The following is a 20,428-nucleotide window of genomic DNA, read 5'->3' on the forward strand; positions in this document are numbered from 1 at the left end:
TTTCTTTTGCATCAGTATTGTTTATGTCAGCAGACGTTAAAGCTTCTTCCATTTCCTGCATTTGCATGTTGCTAATTATTAAAGGAAACTGAGTGATAGATATTGTCACACTTGTGTCGTGGGTAAATGAAAATACTTCAGACTGATGTGAGATGCAGTCGTCCGTGTCGACAGCTCTCACTGACAGACCACAGCTGTAATGTAACCTGTAATGGCCTAAAACAACCTCGGCAGAAACCAGGAAGAGCAAAGAGCAGACTGCATACCTGAGCTGCCTCAGATCAAGCATCGCACATCCATCACAGCAGGGCCACGACAATATCAGATGTTCAAGTTTGACTAAAACATTTTGTAAAGCAAGCAACGCCCACATTATAGAACAGTAATGATGTATTAATAAGGTCACATTGAAGAATATATTAAAATTAGGGCATGGCCAATATTAGGGTGTTTTCAATATTGGCCGATATCTCCAGGACTGGAAGTGACAGAGACTTCCATTTAAAATAAGCCTCTCACTAGCCCTCAGGAGAGAAACACGTTTGCACCTTTTTCATATGTTTTTTGTTATAGACTTTTGTGTATAATTTCAGAATCACAAGAGACTTTTATGTTTAGGACAAGGGTTTTGTGTTACTATGGGGATTTGCAGGAGCTGGGATTCGAACCCACGACCGTCGCCCCTATCAGCTATATTAATAATTATAGTGTAGCACATGAGGGTTTATTAATCAATTAATTTGTTTATTGATTAATTAATAGGTTGGTAGATTAGCCTTAAAATTGAACGGGGCACCAGTTCGAAAAAGTGAACAAAATAAAAGTAAGAATAAGAGGCTAAACTACAGATTTATCTGAAGGATGTGAATTCTTCTGCCGATACACATGGACCCTGTCTGAAATAATAATAATAATAATAATAATAATACATTGCACTATTCGTTCACTCCATACTCGGTGGTGGTAAGCCACAGCTGCCCTGGGGTAGACTGACGGAAGCGAGGCAACCAGTCTGCGCCATCGGCCCCTCCGACCACCACCAACCACTCACTCACACACTACATTCGCTAGGCTTCCTGGTGTTACCAAACGGTCTCCCATCCAAGTACCGACCAGGCCCTTCCCTGCTGAGCTTCCAAGGTCTGACGGGATTGGGCAAAGCAAAGGCGGGACGGCCACAAAATAAAAATAATAAACATTACCAAAGCAAACTGTGGTTTGTGGAGGTTTAATGATCAAATCAATCACCAGACAGCATTAAATATTAAATGTACACCTTTAATGTAATAATACATGTTTAAAGATGGGCTATTTGCAGAATAAAAAAAAATCGAATTAAATGATTTAAAATATCGGCCAACATATCGGCTATCGGCCAAACCCTGCATATTGGTATCCGACCCAGAAAATCCTTATCGGCCCTAATACCATTTTTTTTAAATAATTTCACAAGATTTATATTCTGCAGTGACATGTCGCCTGTAATGTATTAAAGTGGATTTAAACTATATTAGTGACTGTAACTGTATGCAATAAGGGTAGAAGGTAGGTGCGTAGGTTTACTCCGGTCTCCCCTACCACTAAAAACATGTACAATAGGCCAGGATGGTAAATGGTCTCAACTTATATAGCGCTTTTCCACCTACATTAAGCACTCAAAGCGCTTTACAGCAAGGATCCACTCACCCATTCATTCTCTCATTCATTCACCAATGTACGCAGACACTGGGTGAATGATGTGTGTGAGTGATTGTATGGTGGTGTCAGAGGGACCGCTGGCGCAGACGTGTGCAGTCGTGACAGCGCTTCTGACAGTCTCCCCCAGGGGAAACTGAAGCTACAACCGTAGTTTACCACCACCGAGTATGGAGTGAATGTACAATTGTCTCATGCAAAGAGCTTTGTGACCATGTCTGTGAAAGGCGCTATATAAATAAAGATCTTCTTCTGTTCTAGATCTTGGAATAAGGAGATGTTTTTTCTGCTCTCAGCACTTTGGCTCAGTTGTTACATGAGCTTCCAAACAGCAGATGGCACTGTCTTAAATCTGCTGTGCTGACTCTGAGGCGGCTCTGGTCTGCCCTTTACATGATGAGGTTTATCTCTGTGTTAACGGCTCTGACTCTCCCCCAGGACGAGACTCAGAGGAAATGGCAGAAGGAAAAGCACAGCCTCCAGAGGGCGGCACTGAGCCACAGCTCTATGGGACAAAGTGAGTTCAGCCGTTTAACCTCCTTCAAAGATAAATGGGTTTTTAAAACAAAGCAAAACCAGACCATTCGTCTCTCCACAGAAGCAGATCCACAGCCTCAATGTCCGCTCTGTCAATGAAGAGTGACTGGTCTAAAGGGAATGGTCCAACCTTCAGTCCTGAACCTGCTCCAGACTCACAGTGAGAAAGTCTATATACCGTGGAGAAGGGGGGAGCAGAAACACCAGGGCACTACAGGCGTTTGTTAACGACCTCAACCATCTTTAAAGACAAATGTGTTTTTAGAAGAGTATCTACCTGTCGTCAGCGGACACTCAGCCACACACTGCAAAACTGCACTGCACTGTAAAAAGCATCCCTCAGCCCATTTCATAAGCACTGACAGCCCTCTGATTAGTTCTCTGCCCAATACTGCTTAATAGTGTCTGTATTTTCAACGTGAGACTATCCCGCCATGTCAATAAAGACAGAAGATAACCAGCGCTCTCCCCCGCTCCCCCCCTCACTGGAGGCAGGGCCAGTGCTGTGTGTGGGAGTGTTTCATTGGAACGTTTGTGCTGCAGGGCAACAGACGTTTTCATGACATGACTTGACATGTTTAATTTTGTCTAACTATACTTGGATCGTGTAACTACTCATGTAACTGTGTTTAAATAAGGGGAAAGCGTGGAAGAGCTTGGTCAATCAATCAATCATTCAATGTTTTTGTATAGCCCAAAATCACAACAGGAGTTGCCTCACAGGGCTTTACCAAGCATTAAGGTAACACAACAAAACAGTAAATAAGACCATATAAAGTTCAGGCGAATGAAGAATCCAGGCAAACATAAAGTCCAAATAAGCGTCAGCAGCAGGTGGTGGGGTCGACCTGTCGTTCCGACACCCCTCCATTGCGACATCCTGTCAATCTGACACTTCTTGATACCACTATTCTGAACTATCCTTAAGTTTCGAGCGTAGCCTGTTACGGCTGTTTTGTACAGGCACACTTCCCCGATGTTACGCGGCGGTCACTCCTCTCCCTCGTGGTTAAATACAGTGAAGGTGATATACGCGAAGCATAGAGAAATTAATCAGCACAGGGAGAGGAAAGTTTCACGGCAGCAGAAGGGAAAGACGGAAAAGAGAGACGTATCTGATGATTTAAAGTTGATTTAAAGTTGATTTAAAGATGATTTTGCCTTGTCAGAGCAGTAATCCAAACATCTTCAGGCGGTGCGTAGTCATTTTTTCTTTGTGCAAAAAAGAGGCGTCAAAGCAGGAATAGTTCACATTCACACCTGCTCCGAAGAAGAAGAGGGCAGCTCAGGCTCCGAGACCACCTGTTTCAGCCACAGTCGGAGCGGCTCTTTAAGCCGTCTTAAAGTGCTGCGCTCAGATTCACACTGACCCTAAAGCGCCGCCGTCGAGCCGAAAGTTCCTTAAAGTCGACCTAACTACAGCCTGTGTGAAAACGCCCTGAGTTTGTAAACTCCACTATCCTTAAGGTTCGGGTTAAGGAAAGGTTAGGGTTAGTTCTAGTAGGTCCATGTATTTTGAATAATTATCTTGTGTAGGATGGCAGGGCCTTGCACAAAAGACACAAAGACAATAAGACCTCAATGTCGGAGTGGGTGGGGTGAGGAAAAACTCAAAAACCCAGTGGGAGAAGAGAGAAACCACAGAAGAGATGCACTCCCATGGACGGGCAGGCCATAAAGTGTCTTTCCACATGCAGGCATGTCTCAGCCAAAGGGCTGGATACCCGATACTAGCATCGGTGCATCCCTAGATTTGTAGACAGAGGTAAACAGATCATTTCTCTCTCCACAGAACCAGATCCACAGCCTTAGTGTCCGCTCTGTCCATGAAGAGTGACAGGTCTAAAGGCCACGTTCCAAACTTCGGTCCTGAACCTGCTCTGGACTCACGGTGAGAAAGTCTTTATTTACCTTATTCCGGAAGTTCCCGTGGGCGCCGCCATGAATTGTGCCACCCCTTCACTCCTCTCCACAGGACTGGAAAACTCAAAGCCATTTTTATTCCGTGCAGAGAAACAGTGCAGTGTTGACTTGGTGCAAATAAAAATTAAACATTTTACTCAAATCAATCTACTAAACATCAGATTTTAGCTGAGATTCTCAGATTAATGAACTTCACTCTATACCGGACAAGTCAATACAGAGGAAGTGCAGAGAGAAAGCAAAAAGAGGTCAAAGTGGGCAGAATAAGGTGAATACCGTGGAGAAGAGTGATGTACATGAAGCGAATTTAATAAAGTGACATGGAATAAAGTGAAAGTTGCCATGTCTGTGGAGTATCCTGCATTAATTTACTCTAAACAAAATGTATGTATTTTAAGGAGGTTGAAGGCAGCTATAATTACTAATTGCCTCACTAGTAAATAACGATAAACAAGGAAATTATAAAACTGTATACCATTACTGTAACCATAACCATAACTACTTGTATTTTCTACACATTTGATTAGTTGCATTGCCTAAATAATCCGATCATAGTATGTCAAATTTAGTTGATCATTTGAATTCTCTGTGTGTTTTTGCTTTCAGAAGTCTATGGAAACAGTCTTAAGCATCTTCACTAAATCTATCTCAATAAGAAGCACACAGAACAGAGCTATAGACAATGCTGTTTAAGTAAAGCAGTTTTATTTGCAGAGTAACAGCAACAGTATGTAGTATTTTACAACACCAAATGATTTATGATCAGTGTTTGGAATAATACGGTAACAAGGTTATTTTTTCCAGTAACAGAGTAATCCAATTCATTACTCTCCCCGTCGTTACAACACCGTTATCGGGTAATCAGTTGGGCTGAATGAAGCGCTGCGGTGTCAGCATGGGGAGAGCGGCGGAGAGGGTGGGCGGAGTCTCATGGAGCAGAACACGCACATCTGACTGTCTGTGCAGTGTTCGGGCTCTCTGCTCCAAAAACTACTTGTGTCCCCGACCCGCGGCTTGTCATCCTCACAGCGCTGTTTGTGACCGGTACAGAAACGAGTTGGTGATCATTTATCAGTAGTGTTGTGACTTATTTTTAACCCAAAGACGCAGAATCGGTGGAGACCCGTCTTTTTTACAGTAACGCAAATAGCTACTTTCCCTGGTAACAAGTTACTTTTATTATAAAGTAATTCAGTTACTATTTGGAACTACGATCGTAACTATAACTAATTACTTTTTTAAAGTAGCATTCCCAACACTGTTTATTATTGACCTTTGTTATTGACTTTTTAACCAGGAAAGAGTTATATCTATGGTGAAGCCGTCCCTTCTTATTTTTGTCAGCCATTGAGTGATATCCTCAATAAGGATCCTTGGGAAAGCAATGGAAACTTAGCATCTTGTTGAATCTCCCCCAGCAGTACACAGCAGGACGCAGCAATGGTGATTTTGCTCTTTGAAAAGTACAGCTATCTTTCTGTTTTCGTGTTTTGGAGACCCCCTTCGCAGCTGCGATTGACCCGCACAATAAAACTAGGAGAAACGAGGAATCCTCTGCATCCGGTCTCAAACCAGGAAGTTAGCATTTTCTCGTGCACAGGGTCTATTCATCATGTGTAAAAGCTCGTCTCTAAGACCTCGCCATCACCTGCACACACACGTGCTGTTGCTGATACATTGTCCTGACACTCAGTAAAATGAAACATACGACGGACACCTGCTGTTCCACTCCTGAAGCTCAGCGTAGATCCCGCTTCACTTCTCAGGCTGAAAACATCTTCTCTTCACAGAAGCAGATCTACAGCCTCAGTGTCCGCTCTGTCCATGAAGAGTGACTGGTCTAAAGGGAATGGTCCAACCTTCAGTCGTGAACTTGCTCCAGACTCACAGTAAGAACTGACCTGAGCAGCTAAACTGTGCTTTATGATAGTTGTGTAGAATCAGTTTGTGATCTATCGTAACAAATGTGATGTCAAAGACGTGCTCAGTGCTGTGTGTTTGTGTCACAGAGAAACAGAGTCAGAGCAGGACGCCTGGCCTCAGTGTGGAGACACAGGCAAAAGTCCTGATCAGTGGGTTCAAAGCTCTGCACCAGGTGAGTGTGATCAGTGTGAGACTCATGTACGCACGCACAAACTTCTTTATTTGTGTAAAGAAAGATAAAAATACAAATAAACAAACAAAACCTTGTAGTATTAAATTAGCTAAATGGAATTTGTGGTAACTTGGTAAATATAAGAAAACCACCAACAAGGGTTTGCCGAGATTCAGACTTTATCTCAGAATATTTAGAGGCCAACACGATGGAACAACAGAGCCAGGTCCGGCTACTACTTCAGGTACAATACTCATGATCACTGTGCACATAGCTCCCACTACTGGTCATAAGCTTGTATTGCAACAGAATTATTCTCCTCGTTTTTATTCTTTATGAAATTGGGCACCTGGACTTGCATTTTGATGTAAATTAAGCAATAATATATTTGTAACCCTGTCTCTGTGATGTTGAGGCCCCAGTGAGGTCTGTTTACTCAATCTTATGATTTTGATGACGATCAGACCACATTTTATGAGCAATTTAGGAAATTCCAAAGCGTTCACAGACACTGTGTAAATATCTCCCACTGTGTATGCAGAAATATCTCCCACTATGTACATAAATATCGCGTGTCATTATCGGTTATCGGTATCGGTACACATTACCAGGATCCTGCATCCCTAGTTCAAATGCCACGTTTCTGTCCAAAACCAACACAAGATGCTGCATTAACAGGTGTCTCCTCGTCTGTGTCCAGGTGAAGGTCTCCAGAAGGTTCTGAAGGACCATCAGCAGAGGCTGAGCAGCAGATGTGAGAGTGTGACAGAGGGAAGTGAAGAATCAGGAGATAGAACTCTTCTGAACAGCATCTTCACCGAGCTGTACATCACAGAGGGCCTCAGTGAAGAGGCCAGAGCCCAACCTGAGGAGAGGAGTCTCGAGACACAGTCCAAGAAGAAGGAGGTCCAGGAGATCACCATCAGGTGCCAGGACATCTTTAAAGCTCTTCCCCCTGAGCAGCAGCAGGGGGCGCTGCAGCAGGGCTCCATCAGAGCCGTGCTGACTGTGGGCGTGGCTGGAGTGGGGAAGACCTTCTCAGTCCTGAAGTTCTGTCTGGACTGGGCCCAGGGCTCAGAGAACCAGGAGCTGCAGCTGGTGGTGCCACTGTCCTTCAGAGAGATGAACCTGGTCAGAGAGCAGCGCTACAGTCTGATGGAGCTGATCCAAGTGTTCCATCCAGCGCTGGATCCACAGGTCACTCTCATTTTTATAAAGCTTTAACTCTCTGAGGAGTTAGTTGAAAAAGGACGTTTGTTATTTCAGTTTGTGTTCACATTCACTGGCACCAAACGTTTGAATCAGTTGTTCATTGTCAAAGCAGCAACTCGCGACTCGCACTCGCATGCTTCCTAATCCTCTCACTCTCTTGTGGCCAAAAAAGAACGAGTTACCCGAAACGTGGCCTCGACTTTTAACATAAATCGTTATACTTTCATATTATTTATATTTTCTATACTCCCATTGAGGGTAGGTACATTTAACCCAAGAAACGACTTTATTGTAGTGTATCTGACTGCAAAACTAAAAAAAAATGCATCACAGACTTGACAAAAAATGGACAAAAAGTAACCCCTTCAGCCAAATGCTCTCCAAAAACACGTGCTCCATAATGCTCCACCTCCCCAACCAACCCAGCGGTCATCTTTCACCACTCTCATATTATATTCTGTTATATAGGGTATACTAGGATATTGTCATTTTACTCACAACAACTGCGATGCCATAGTAACTCACCATTGGAGTCTTCATGATGAGTCCTCCTCCACATGGTCCTCGTCCAGCGTTTCTTTCAGAAAATACAAATTCTGCTTGTGTCCATATAAATCAAAAGAAATGCTTTAGATACACCTCACCTGAAGAAATACAACTGAATATGACAGGCAATATGACGAAGCAGACCCTTCAGCCAATCAGAGGTGCAGTCTCACGTGTCCAAACTGATACACATGTTTTCCTTGAAAGGAGCAGGTCTACTTAAATCTACTTCATAAACCTGCGAGCTAAACACAGGAGCTGTAAAGTTTTATATTTCTTATCCTTAAATGACGATGCTGTGGCTTAATTCACTACATCAGTTTCATGACGCACATTTGGCACCACGTTCTGGAGAGGAACTCTGAAAGAAACGCTGGACTTTGTGGAGAACAGCAGCGAGAACCAAGGCTGGAGTTTGCCGGGATGACGAGAAGAGTGTCTCAGCATCATGCGCACTGAAACCCGGCGTGGGTCCGAGGCTCACAGCGGACACCCAGACATACGGGTGCCACGGAGTCTGACAGCACTGGGACGATGGCGCATATGGAGGAGGACTCATCATGAAGACTGCAATGGTGAGTTACTAGTTGTTGTGAGTAAGATGACGATACCCTAGTATACCCATGTAATATAAAATAATATCATATAATATGATACAATATAATATACACTGCGTTCCAAATTATTATAATTGTATTTTTGTGTCAAAAAGGTTAAAAACATTTTTTTTTTATAAAACTCATGGATGGCATTGTGTCTCAGGGCTCTTTGAATCACTGACATTAATCTCAGAGACCTGGGATGATTAGTTTTCAGGTTAAGCCCAGTTAAGGGAAAAACTACTGAAAAAGGGTGTTCCACTTTATTACACAGATCATCATTTTCAAGCAATATGGGTAAGAAAAAGGGTCTTTCTGCTGATGAAAAGCGTGAAATAGTTGAATGCCTTGGTCTAGGTATGAAAAAATTCGCTATTTCATGAAAGATTAAGCGTGCATAAACCCTCTATCCGGCCTCCCCTAAACTGTTCATTGATTGATGAACAGAAACGGCTGCAGTGACTCAGAAATACATGAGGACTCATTTTCAAACAGTCTTGTTCACTGATGAGGCCGTGTAACCCTGGATGGTCAGATGAATGGAGTAGTGAATGGTTGGTGAATGGCCACCATGTCCCAACAAGGCTGTGATGTCGGTAAGGAGGGGGCGGAGTCATGTTTTGGGTCAGAACCATGGTGAGAGAGCTGGTCGGCCTCTTTAGGCTCCCTGAAGGTGTGAAAATGACCTCTGAAAAATATATTGAGTTTCTGACTGACCACTGTCTTCTCTGCTACAAAATGAAGAGCCGTGCTTTCCCGAACAAAATCCTCTTCATCATGACAACGCACCATGTCCTGCTGTAAAGAAAACCTCTGCATCACTGGCTGCTATGGGCATGAAAGGAGAGAAACTCATGATGTGGTCCCCCTCCTCCCCTGACTTCAACCCTGTTGAGAACCTTTGGAGCCTCAACAAAAAAAACTTCTATGATGGTGGGAGGCAGTTTTCATCCAAACAGCAGCTCTGGGAGGTTATTCTGACATCCTGCAAAGAAATCTAAGCAGAAACTGTCCAAAAACTCACAAGTTTAATGGATTTAAGAATTTTGAAGCTGCTATCACACAAGGGCTTCTATGGTAAAATATAACTTGACCTATTGAGATGTTTTTGATTGAAATAGCTTCTGATTTCAGTAAATATGACCTCCTAATGCTACAAAATAAACAAATGACCATTTTCAGTTAATTACAAGCTTTAAAATGTATTGAAACGATGAGTTGCATAATAATTTGGAACAGTAGATTTTGAGGTTTTTACTATATTTATTACTAGGAAATTTTTTCCACCACATTTAATTGATCCTCTACCAGATAAAGACTTGAAAATTATGCTGACTCTCATTTGAGTTGACAATTTAGAAAATCTTAGAAAAATGTCATTTGCATAATAATTTGGAACGCAGTGTAATGTGAGAGTGGTGAATGGTGACCGCTGCTGCTGTGGTTGGGGTGGTGGTGCATAATGGCGCATGGAGCACGCATTTGGAGAGCATTTGGCACAGTAACAGGGCTGAAGATCTGGGGCTGCTTTTTGCCCTCACATTTTGCATGGGGGTTAATTTTGCAAGTCTGTGATGCATTGTTTTGCATTTAAGTTTTGTAATCGTCACCGCAGTTTGTCAGATATAGTACGTAGAATAAAGTCGTTTCTGAATTGGGTTAAATGGGTTAATGTACATACTCTCATGGGAGCTTGGGGGGCGCTGTTTTAGCAGACGTCTTATGCATTTGTAATTCAGGGATAAAAGAAACAACCACTCATGTCGTTTTCTGTTGGAGGACTGTCTCGACCCATCCCAAGAGACTCATTTCAATTTGGAATGTTTTTTATAAAAGTTATGCAAGTATTTGTGGTTTCTAACACCATGACAATGGATTTATGTGCATTTTGCCCGATAAAGGGTAAAAAAAAAATCCTAAACATTTTACAAATATTTGGTGTGCATGTGTCAAGCAGAAATAGTTCTTAGAGTCAGAGTTTTTAAAGTGGAAAATAATATGAACGTGTAGTGATTTCATGGCTGTTAAAGGTAGAGGCCATGCTTTGAACCTTAGGCCTAGTACTTTGTTAACTCGTGTTAAACTTTATGTGAGATCTAATTGTTTCATCTCCTCTGTTTCAGAGATAACAACCATGTCTCATGCTCTAAAGCAGTGGTTCTCAACCTGGGGGTCGCGAGACAAATTTGGGGGGTCGTCAGATCATTTAGATAAAATATACATAATTTCATTAGCATATAATCTAATGTTTTATTGTAGCATGTGTTTGCAATTTTTCATTATTTGATCGTAGTTTGATACATTTAATTTCAGCCATTTGTTTTTTTTCTTTGTTTTTTAAGAAGTATGTAGGCTAATGTTCCTATTTTTCACGGTGTGACCCAGGCGGGGGGTCACAAACCCCTTTACCTGTTATAATCGGGGTCGCGGCTCCAAAAGGTTGAGAACCACTGCTCTAAAGGCAAAAAGAAACTGAAAAGAACAAAGAGCGGAGAAAATAAATCTACTAAACCTGATCCCTTGCCTCTTGCCTGTCTATCCATCTATGGGTTTTACATTTACCAGAGTCACAAAATTTACACAGAGGAACATCCAATAAACACCCAAAAAATACCCCAAAAATGAAATTGTCAAAGTACACACGAAGTCCCTCGGGTGGTGTGAGGGTTAAAGATGAACCGCCCTCAGACCGGTCTTCCCTGTGTGTTCAGAAGAAAATGCATGCTCTCAGTCCTTTCTTCACCTCAAAATGAGACATTACACCGTCAGCCTTCACACCTGTCAAGAGTATGACTGATGCCACAAACCAGTTACAAAATAATAAAGTAAACACATTTGGTTCACTGGTTTAAAGTTACGGTTAATGGAAAGTTGTGTATAGTCATGGATGTTTAATGTTGAGTCTGTTTCTCTGCCCCACAGACGCTCACAGCCCACACTCTGTCCGTCTGTAAACTCCTGTTCATCTTCGACGGCCTCGACGAGAGCAGACTGTCTCTGGACTTCAGCTGTGAGCTCATCTCTGAGGTCACACAGAGGTCAGCGGTGGGCTTACTGTTGGTGAACCTCATCAGAGGCGCTCTGCTTCCTCACGCCCTTATATGGATCACCTCCCGCCCAGCGGCGGCCCATCAGATCCCAGCACGGTACGTGCACAGGGTCACGGAGGTCAGGGGCTTCATCACCGGCCGACAGAAGAAGCAGTACTTCAGGAAGAGGTTCTCAGATAAAATGCAGCTTCAAACAGTCCTTATCCACCTCAGAACCTCCCGCAGCCTCTAAAACATGAGCCAGATCCCAGTCTTCTGCTGGATCACCTCCACAGTCCTGGACCACATGATGAGAACCCATTTGAGCGGGCCACTGCCCCAGACCCTCACAGACATGTACGCACACTTCCTGTTGGTGCAGACACACAGGAAGAGGAAGTACAAACAGACACAAACAGAGGTCAGGTCTGAGACCTGGGGGCTGACAGAGGCCGACACAGAGCTGCTCCTGAAGCTGGGGAGACTGGCCTTTGAACATCTGCAGACAGGAAACATCATGTTCTACCAAGAAGACCTGGAGCAGGTGGGTCTGGACCTGAGCGAGGCCTCGGTCTACTCTGGACTCTGCACTGAGATCTTCAAACGAGAGAGTGTCTTCAACCAGTCAGTCTACTGCTTCATCCACCTGAGCGTGCAGGAGTTTCTGGCAGCCGTTTACCTGCACCACTGCTTCAGCCACAACACGGAGGTGGTCAGGGAGTTTCTGAGAGTCAAAAAGCCAAGATCAAGAGGAAACCAAGGGACCATAAATGAGTTTTTGAAACAGTCTCTAGAAAAGTCCCTGCAGAGTCCAAACGGCCACCTGGACCTGTTTGTGCGATTCCTTCATGGCCTCAGCCTGGAGTCCAACCACAGACTTTTAGGAGCTCTGCTGAGTCCAACGGACCAATCAGAAATCACACAAGTCATTAAAAACCTTAAAGAGATGAACTCAGGGAAAGTCTCTCCCGACAGAAGCATCAACATCTTCCACTGTCTGACGGAGCTGAAGGACCAGTCTGTGCATCAGCAGATCCAGGACTTCCTGAAGTCTGGAGGTGAATCTAAGGAGAAACTGTCTGAGATCCAGTGCTCGGCTCTGGCCTACATATTGCAGATGTCAGAGCAGGTCCTGGAGGAGCTGAACGTTAACAAGTACAACACGTCTGATCAGGGTAAACAGAGACTGGTCCCAGCAGTGAGGAACTGCAGGAAGGCTGTGTGAGTCCTCAGTCACAGACAGAAGCTTCACAGACCTGTTAGAATCACTCACATGTTGCTCTAACATCTGTTACAGGTTTATTAAATGTTTCCTCTCAGAAGTTCACTGTGAATTGGTGGCCTCAGCGCTGAGCTCCAGCCCCTCCCATCTCAGAGAACTGGATCTGAGTTATAATAACCTGAGTGACTCCTCAGTGTCTGCGCTGTGTGCTGCTCTGAAGAGTCCTCACTGTCAGCTCTCCTCTCTCAGGTCAGTGCAGGTCTGAAGAGTCCTCACTGTCAGCTCTCCTCTCTCAGGTCAGTGCAGGTCTGAAGAGTCCTCACTGTCAGCTCTCCTCTCTCAGGTCAGTGCAGGTCTGAAGAGTCCTCACTGTCAGCTCTCCTCTCTCAGGTCAGTGCAGGTCTGAAGAGTCCTCACTGTCAGCTCTCCTCTCTCAGGTCAGTGCAGGTCTGAAGAGTCCTCACTGTCAGCTCTCCTCTCTCAGGTCAGTGCAGGTCTGAAGAGTCCTCACTGTCAGCTCTCCTCTCTCAGGTCAGTGCTGTGATGGCTCTCGCTCGTCCCTCCTCCACTCTCCTCATCCTTTAATCACTGAAACTGAGTGATGGGCCGTAGAATCATAGAATTACATGTGGCGTGCTCCAGGGTTTGATTTTAGTCCCAGTGCTTTTTAATCTGTAAATGCTCCCTCTTGGTGATGTCATCAGGAGACATGGAGTCAACTTTCACAGTTATGCTGATGATACACAGTTATACATCTCCATGTCTCCTGATGACACCAGGCCAATAGATGCACTTTTTAACTACATTTTAGATATTGAATCCTGGATGGCAGAAAACTTTCTCCAGCTTAACCAGGACAAAACTGAAATGTTAATCTTGGCCCTGAGAGAGAGACTTTTACCCAAACTACAGTCACTGTCTGTTAATCCTTCCTCACAGGTGAAGAACCTGGGTGTGATCTTTGACTCTGAGCTGGCGTTTATTCCACACATTAAGAATATCACAAAGATAGGTTTTTACCATCTAAAGAACATAGCCAGAGTCACCCCATTCTCTCTCGGGCCAACACGGAGACGCTCATGCATGCTTTTATCACCACTCGTATCCACTACTGTAATGCCCTGCTTTCTGGTCTTCCCAAAAAGAGGATCTCAGGTTTACAACTTTTACAAACTTCAGCAGCTCGTGTCCTGACGTAGACCAGGAGGCGGGACCACATTACACCGGTTTTAGAATCGCTGCATTGGCCCCGTGTGTTTCAGGATCGATTTTAAAGTTCTTTTAATGGTTTTTAAATGTCTGAATGGTCTTGGTCCTTCTTATCTTTCAGAACTGCTTTTACCTTATGAACCTTTACGGCCCCTTCGCTCCTCCGGCAGGGCTCTCCTAGTTATTCCTAAAGTCAACAAAAAGACTCATGGTGAGGCGTCTTTACAATATTACGGCCCTCACCTCTGGAACCACCTGAGGAGGAGCTCAGACCTGAGGAGGAGCTCAGGGCTGCAGAGAACGAAAATGTTTTTAAGAGCAGGCTCAAGACCCACCTTTTTAGTTTAGCTTTTAACTGATATTCATTCTTGCTTATTTATGCTTAAAGATTTATGCTTAAATATTGCCTATTTATTTATCTCAACACCTTATAACTATTATAGTTATAGTTAATAATATTTATTTCGTATATATTTTATCTCTTAGTCTTTTTTTAGTGAACCTACATTTTGCTGCTCTCCCAGTTTCCTCTGGGGGAGCCCTCTGCCTCGGGAGCGGTGATTGGCTGTGGCTGCTGGGGTGCTGTCCTGTGGGTGTCTGGATGGAGGTGTGGTGTTTCTACCATGCCTTCTCCGGGCACCCTGTCTTGGTCCCTGTGGCTGCAGCCGAGGTGCCGCTCCCGATGGATGGGGCGAGTGTGAATGCGACAATGTGTTTTTATTTGTGGGAGGAGGTGGGTGTGAGGTAATGTTTTTAAATCTGTAAAGCAATTTGTATTACTTTTTTTTTAATTTTTGCCAGGTATGCCAATTGAGAACCAATTCTCATTTACAAGGAAGACCATACATGAAATGTGTGAAAGGCACATTATAAAACGAGCAAACGAACAAACGAACAGTTGGTTCTCTGAGAGTGAAGTAAAATGTAATAGCTCATGTCTGGAAAAGCTACAGCAATTTCCCCCGACCTCTGAGTCCTGCTCCAAACCAGAGTCTCAGATGTTCAGCTGCAGGGAAATCTCCTCTGACTTTCCTCTGGACTTTAATCACTTCATGTATTCTTTCTTCAGATTGTGGCGCTGTGGTTTGTCAAAGATCAGCTGTTCCTCTCTGGCCTCAGCTCTGAAGTCCAACCCCTCACATCTCACTGAGCTGAACCTGGGTTATAACTACAGACTGTCTGACTCAGGAGTGTCTCATCTGTGTGATTTTCTGCAGAGGTCAGACTGTCGCCTACAGACCCTCAGGTCAGTTCACTGTCTCTGTGTCAGGTCTCTCTACTAAGTGTTTTGTTTTTGTTTTGTTCATGACTAAATATTAATTAATTTCCAGAAGAATGAAAAACTAGAAGTCTTATTCTACAGACTTTCAGGACATTGTAAATATTGCTTTAAAACAGTGTTGTTTTCGTCAACGAAGACGATAACGATATCTTTTCGTTGACGCCCCTTTTTTTAATGACGATAACGTAACGTTGACGAGCTAAAATGAGCTCTTTGGGGACGAGAACATGACGAGACGTTTACGAGTTTACGTCAATGAGACGAGACGAGACAAAAATGAGAGAAGATTTTTCATCAGATCGTTCACAAACAGAGTTTGTGCGCGGAGTGAGAGAACACACGGTAAACGTGACCCGGAGCGGCGCCGTGCTGCTCATGATGCCTCTCTTTCTCTCTCTCTCTCCCCGTGGCGTGCGGTCACTGCTCGCGCACATCCTCCTCGGAGCGTCTGACATCGATGTCACAGGGACTTTGTTGTTTCTCAGGACAGTTTTTAATACCGTGGTGTATGAACGCAGAAAGCACGTTGATGTAGGCTACGTATGTGCAGACAGCGCTGTTGCGGTAAAAAAAATAAAAAAAATAAATCTCGAAGCGATCAGAGGACGAGGAGAGCGGGCGCTTTTGGGAAAAGTCCTGTTCACAGTCGGCCACTTCTGCCAGTGCCTGTCGTGGTGTCATCTGTTTGTCAAAAGCCAATAGAAGCTATTATTTATCCCAATTTCCAAGACTTATCGAAATTATTTATCACTTCTTATAATGAAACCGACGAAAACTTGACAAAAACCTTTTTAATTTTCGTCTGACTAAAACGTGACTAAAACGATCACATTTTGAAATGACTAAAATGTGACTAAACCTAAATGCATTTTCGTCCAAAGGACTAAGACTAAGACTAAAACTAAAAGGGCTGCCAAAAACAACACTGCTTTAAAAAGAGAAGACAAGAAAATGAATAAAATTAATTTATCTATTCAAGCTCTTTAAACATTAAGATTAGTTTATTGTTCAAACTATATTTTAGAAAGTTTTAGAAAAGACTTGGACTTTAAACAGTTTGTGGAAAATTCTATAGTTTTTTATTGTTAACTATTCAGTTTGAAATGACCTCATTTATTATTCAAGATGTCTGTCTTTGTGTTTGTTTTATCTCTGGACTTTAATCAGTTAAATTATTCTTTATCCAGATTGTGGCGCTGTGGTTTGTCAAAAGTCAGCTGTTCTTCTCTGGCCTCAGCTCTGAAGTCCAACCCCTCACACCTCACTGAGCTGGACCTGAGTAATAACAAAGGCCTGTCTGACTCAGGAGTGTCTCATCTGTGTGATTTTCTGCAGCGGTCAGACTGTCGCCTGCAGCATCTCAGGTCAGTTCACTGTCTCTGTGTCAGGGCTCGGTTTTAACACAAACTAACGCATTCCAAATTATTATGCAAATCATTTGTTTCTAAGATTTTCAAAATTATTTATTTATTGACCTTTACCTACACAGACACAGGGAGAACATGCAAACTCCACACAGAAAAGCCCCGTCCAGGTGGGAATAAAACCCAGACCTTCTAGCTGCGAAGCACAAGCGCTAACTGCTGTACTACCGTGCCGCCCTAAATTACCAACTCAAATGACAATCAGTATATTTTCAAGTCTTTTATTCAAAAATAAATATAATAAACTCAAAATCTACTGTTCCAAATTATTATGCAACTCATCGTTTCAATACATTTTAAAGCTTGTAATTAACTGAAAATGGTCATTTATTGAATTTGTAGCATTAGGAGGTCATATTTACTGAAATCAAAAGCTATTTCAATCCAAAAAAAAAACCTTAACATGTCAAGTTATATTTGACCATAGGAGCCCTTGTGTGATAGCAGCTTCAAAATTCTTAAATCCATTAAACTTGTGAGTTTTTGGACAGTTTCTGCTTGGATTTCTTTGCAGGATGTCAGAATAGCCTCCCAGAGCTGCTGTTTGGATGAAAACTGCCTCCCACCCTCATAGATTTTTTTTTGTTAAGGCTCCAAAGGTTCTCAACAGGGTTGAAGTCAGGGGAGGAGGGGGTCCACATCATGAGTTTCTCTCCTTTTATGCCCATAGCAGCCAGTGATGCAGAGGTTTTCTTTACAGCAGGACATGGTGCGTTGTCATGATGAAGAGGATTTTGTTCGGGAAAGCACGGCTCTTCTTTTTGTAGCATAGAAGACAGTGGTCAGTCAGAAACTCCACATATTTCCAACATACATTATCCTAAAGGGGCCGACCAACTCTCTCACCATCAGGGGCGGACTGGGACTGAAAAACGGCCCTGGACTCTGACCCAAGCCTGGCCCAAGTTAGTGTAAATGCTGCACTTCCACAAAGGCATATTTTAACCTCTTACCTCCCGTCTTAACCGAGTGCCTTTTCCCGAGTTCAGCTTTACCCAAATCTAAAAGCGTCTCATCTGGAAAGCAACGGTGTAACGCTTAATTTGAAAGCTAAGCCTACAAAAGTGATTGCTGCATTTTTGTCACATGTTATGTTGTTTTTTGTTGCTTTTTGGTGTGATTTTGTCACTTTTTTTTTTGACACTTTTTATTCCTTTTCCATCGCTTTTTTCATTGCTATGTCGTCATGTTTTGTCACATTTTTGCAACTTTTTTTGTTGCTTTTCACCCTTGTTTTCGTCGCTATTTCAATGCTTCTCTTTTAGGCTGTTAGATTTGGGTAAAGCTCGGTTAAGGTGGGGGGTAAGAGGTTAAGGAGAAAATTGAGAGTCCAGACCGGTGGCCCGAGAGCCAGTGGCCCTTCTGTGCTCTTCCAGAATGGACATATGGCCAGTCCGCCCCTGCTCACCATGATTCTGGCCCAAAACATGACTCCGCCCCCTCCTTACTGACGTCACAGCCTTTTTGGGACATTGTGGCCATTCATCAACCATCCACTACTCCATCCATCTGCCCATCCAGGGCTACACGGCCTCATCAGTGAACAAGACTGTTTGAAAATGAGTCCTCATGTATTTCTGAGCTACTGCAGCTGGACTTTAATCACTTAATTTATTCTTTATTCAGATTGAGGGAATGTGGTCTGTCAGAGATCAGCTGTTCCTCTCTGGCCTTAGCTCTGAAGTCCAACCCCTCATCTCTCACTGACCTGGAGCTGAGGAGTAACGATCTGAGGGAGTCAGACGTGGAGGAGCTCCTCGTCCTTAAACAGAGCCCTCACTGTCGACTGGAGAGACTGATGTGAGTTCTGACTTAATGAGGTCCTTCTGAACCTGGAGCGGGGCATTTTCTGTCTGTTTTTGTCTCTCTGAATAAAATCACAGAGGCTGTTGGAGCTAATCTAATCTCTGCTCCTCAACAGGTGGAAATGAGCCTAATGTATCCTGAAGATGTTAAGTTCCAGAGCAGACGCCTCCGACTGAGCCCAGGAGAGAGAGAATAAACCGACAGAACGATCCAGCGCAGCATCACGGCTCAGTGAGCAGTGCTGAACAGGTCTGAGCTCCATCCAGAACGGGTCTGGAGACAAGATGTCACTTCCAAAGAAAGAATGACGAGGACATGAGAAGAAAGTGAAGTCCTTTGGTACATTGATATGATATTTTGATCAGACTGACGGTTTATTCAGATCAGATGTAAACTCTCTGAAGAAGCACGGACTGACCTTCTATCTTCCGCTACAAAACAGACTGGGCTTGGGGCTTTTCATGCCACTTTTTGCCACTTTTTGCTGTTAATTTGTAGCCTGGCTAACACCAGACTAAAATCACAAGTGATATTTAGTCTGGGGACCACCAATTCATTTTCTCGTAGGAGAGGTGTGGTTTACGATCGTCCATACTCGTTTATTGGGCGATACGAAAAAAAAAAAAAAAGTCTCATGCGTCTGCACGTAGCCATGGCCAATCGTATCATCGTATGAGATGACGTATGACGTACCCGCTGTAAACTTTTGAGCTAAATTATTTAGAACAAGGTCTAAATCTTGATCAAAAAATACCATCGTGTCTGCTGCTGTCACGTTGGATCCGTAAATAAACTTTTTTATTATTATCCGTAAATAAACTACAAGCTTCCATATATCGAATAGCGCGTCATCGTCTTGCCGTCCCTCCTCGCTCTGTGATTGGTTCCCAAATCCACCGGAGATTTCGGCCATGGTCCCCAGGCTGTTGTGCAGTTCGAAATAATTCGAGCGCATACAGCAGCATGGCGTTAGCCAGGTTAGTTAATTTGAGTAAACTCTGTCTGAATTCAATTTGATTTCTGTCTATTGATTTCTTCACTAAACTAATTTGTGTTATGGATTGTGCAAGCCTTAACGTGTCCATGGCCCTTATCTTAAAACACATTTATTTCTAATGCCTAATCTTACAGTAGAACTGAGTAACTTTGGCCCTACAGGCCATAAATGTCACTGCATGTTGTTGTTTTTAACTCATTAATTGTCCGTGAGAGTAAAATGCTACGCTGACAGAAAATACAAAGGGAGAGAGGGATGTTCTACATTGTGCCACAACTAAATTACACAATGGAAATATTTTTTTTCACTCAAACTTGGCTGTAAATACTGTTTAAGGGGCGCTAGCCCACAATTAGCTTTGGCCTTTAGCCTGTTAGCTTCTTTTTCATGATTCCATTAGTGTGTATTGCACATCCGACCTGGTGGCAGGAAAGTTGCAATTGTGGTTTTCTGGCCAGAGAAAAAGAACAATTCTTATCATTACTGTAAAGTCTTTACCAAACATAATTTTTTAAAGTGGGAAAATTTGTTAACGTATTCAGATGTAATTATGGTCTATAAAACCCTAAATGGACTTGCCCCGCCCCCATTACAGGAGTTTATACAGCTAAATGTAAACACAAACACACGCTCATCAAGCAGAGGAGACTGTCAAATCCCATTCAGAAAGACTTCTTTCGGACAATCTGCCTTCTCAGTACGAGCAGCTCACTCCTGGAACCTGATCCCAACAGAACTGAGGAACCTGACCTCACTCCACACTTTTAGAAACTCTGTGAAGAAGTGGCTTTTGGACAATCAGACATGTGAACACAACATGGTCTAGAGTCACCACTGATGCATGTCTTGCTG

At 43.3% G+C, this 20,428-nt stretch overlaps 1 pseudogene across 1 annotated transcript; it reads left to right on the plus strand.

Annotated features, from left to right (window-relative positions):
• Positions 1-2,171: 2,171 nt before the first annotated feature.
• On the plus strand, positions 2,172-18,878 carry LOC306982892 (NACHT, LRR and PYD domains-containing protein 3-like; annotated as a pseudogene). Its single transcript, XR_013794301.1, has 10 exons — positions 2,172-2,212; positions 2,294-2,392; positions 6,165-6,250; positions 6,951-7,447; positions 11,530-12,857; positions 12,934-13,107; positions 15,137-15,313; positions 16,537-16,713; positions 18,400-18,573; positions 18,695-18,878. The product of XR_013794301.1 is annotated as an NACHT, LRR and PYD domains-containing protein 3-like (transcript).
• The last annotated feature ends 1,550 nt before the right edge of the window (positions 18,879-20,428 follow it).

The sequence above is a fragment of the Gobius niger genome (genome assembly GCF_951799975.1).
Source record: "Gobius niger genome assembly, contig: SCAFFOLD_105, whole genome shotgun sequence".
NCBI lineage: Eukaryota > Metazoa > Chordata > Actinopteri > Gobiiformes > Gobiidae > Gobius > Gobius niger.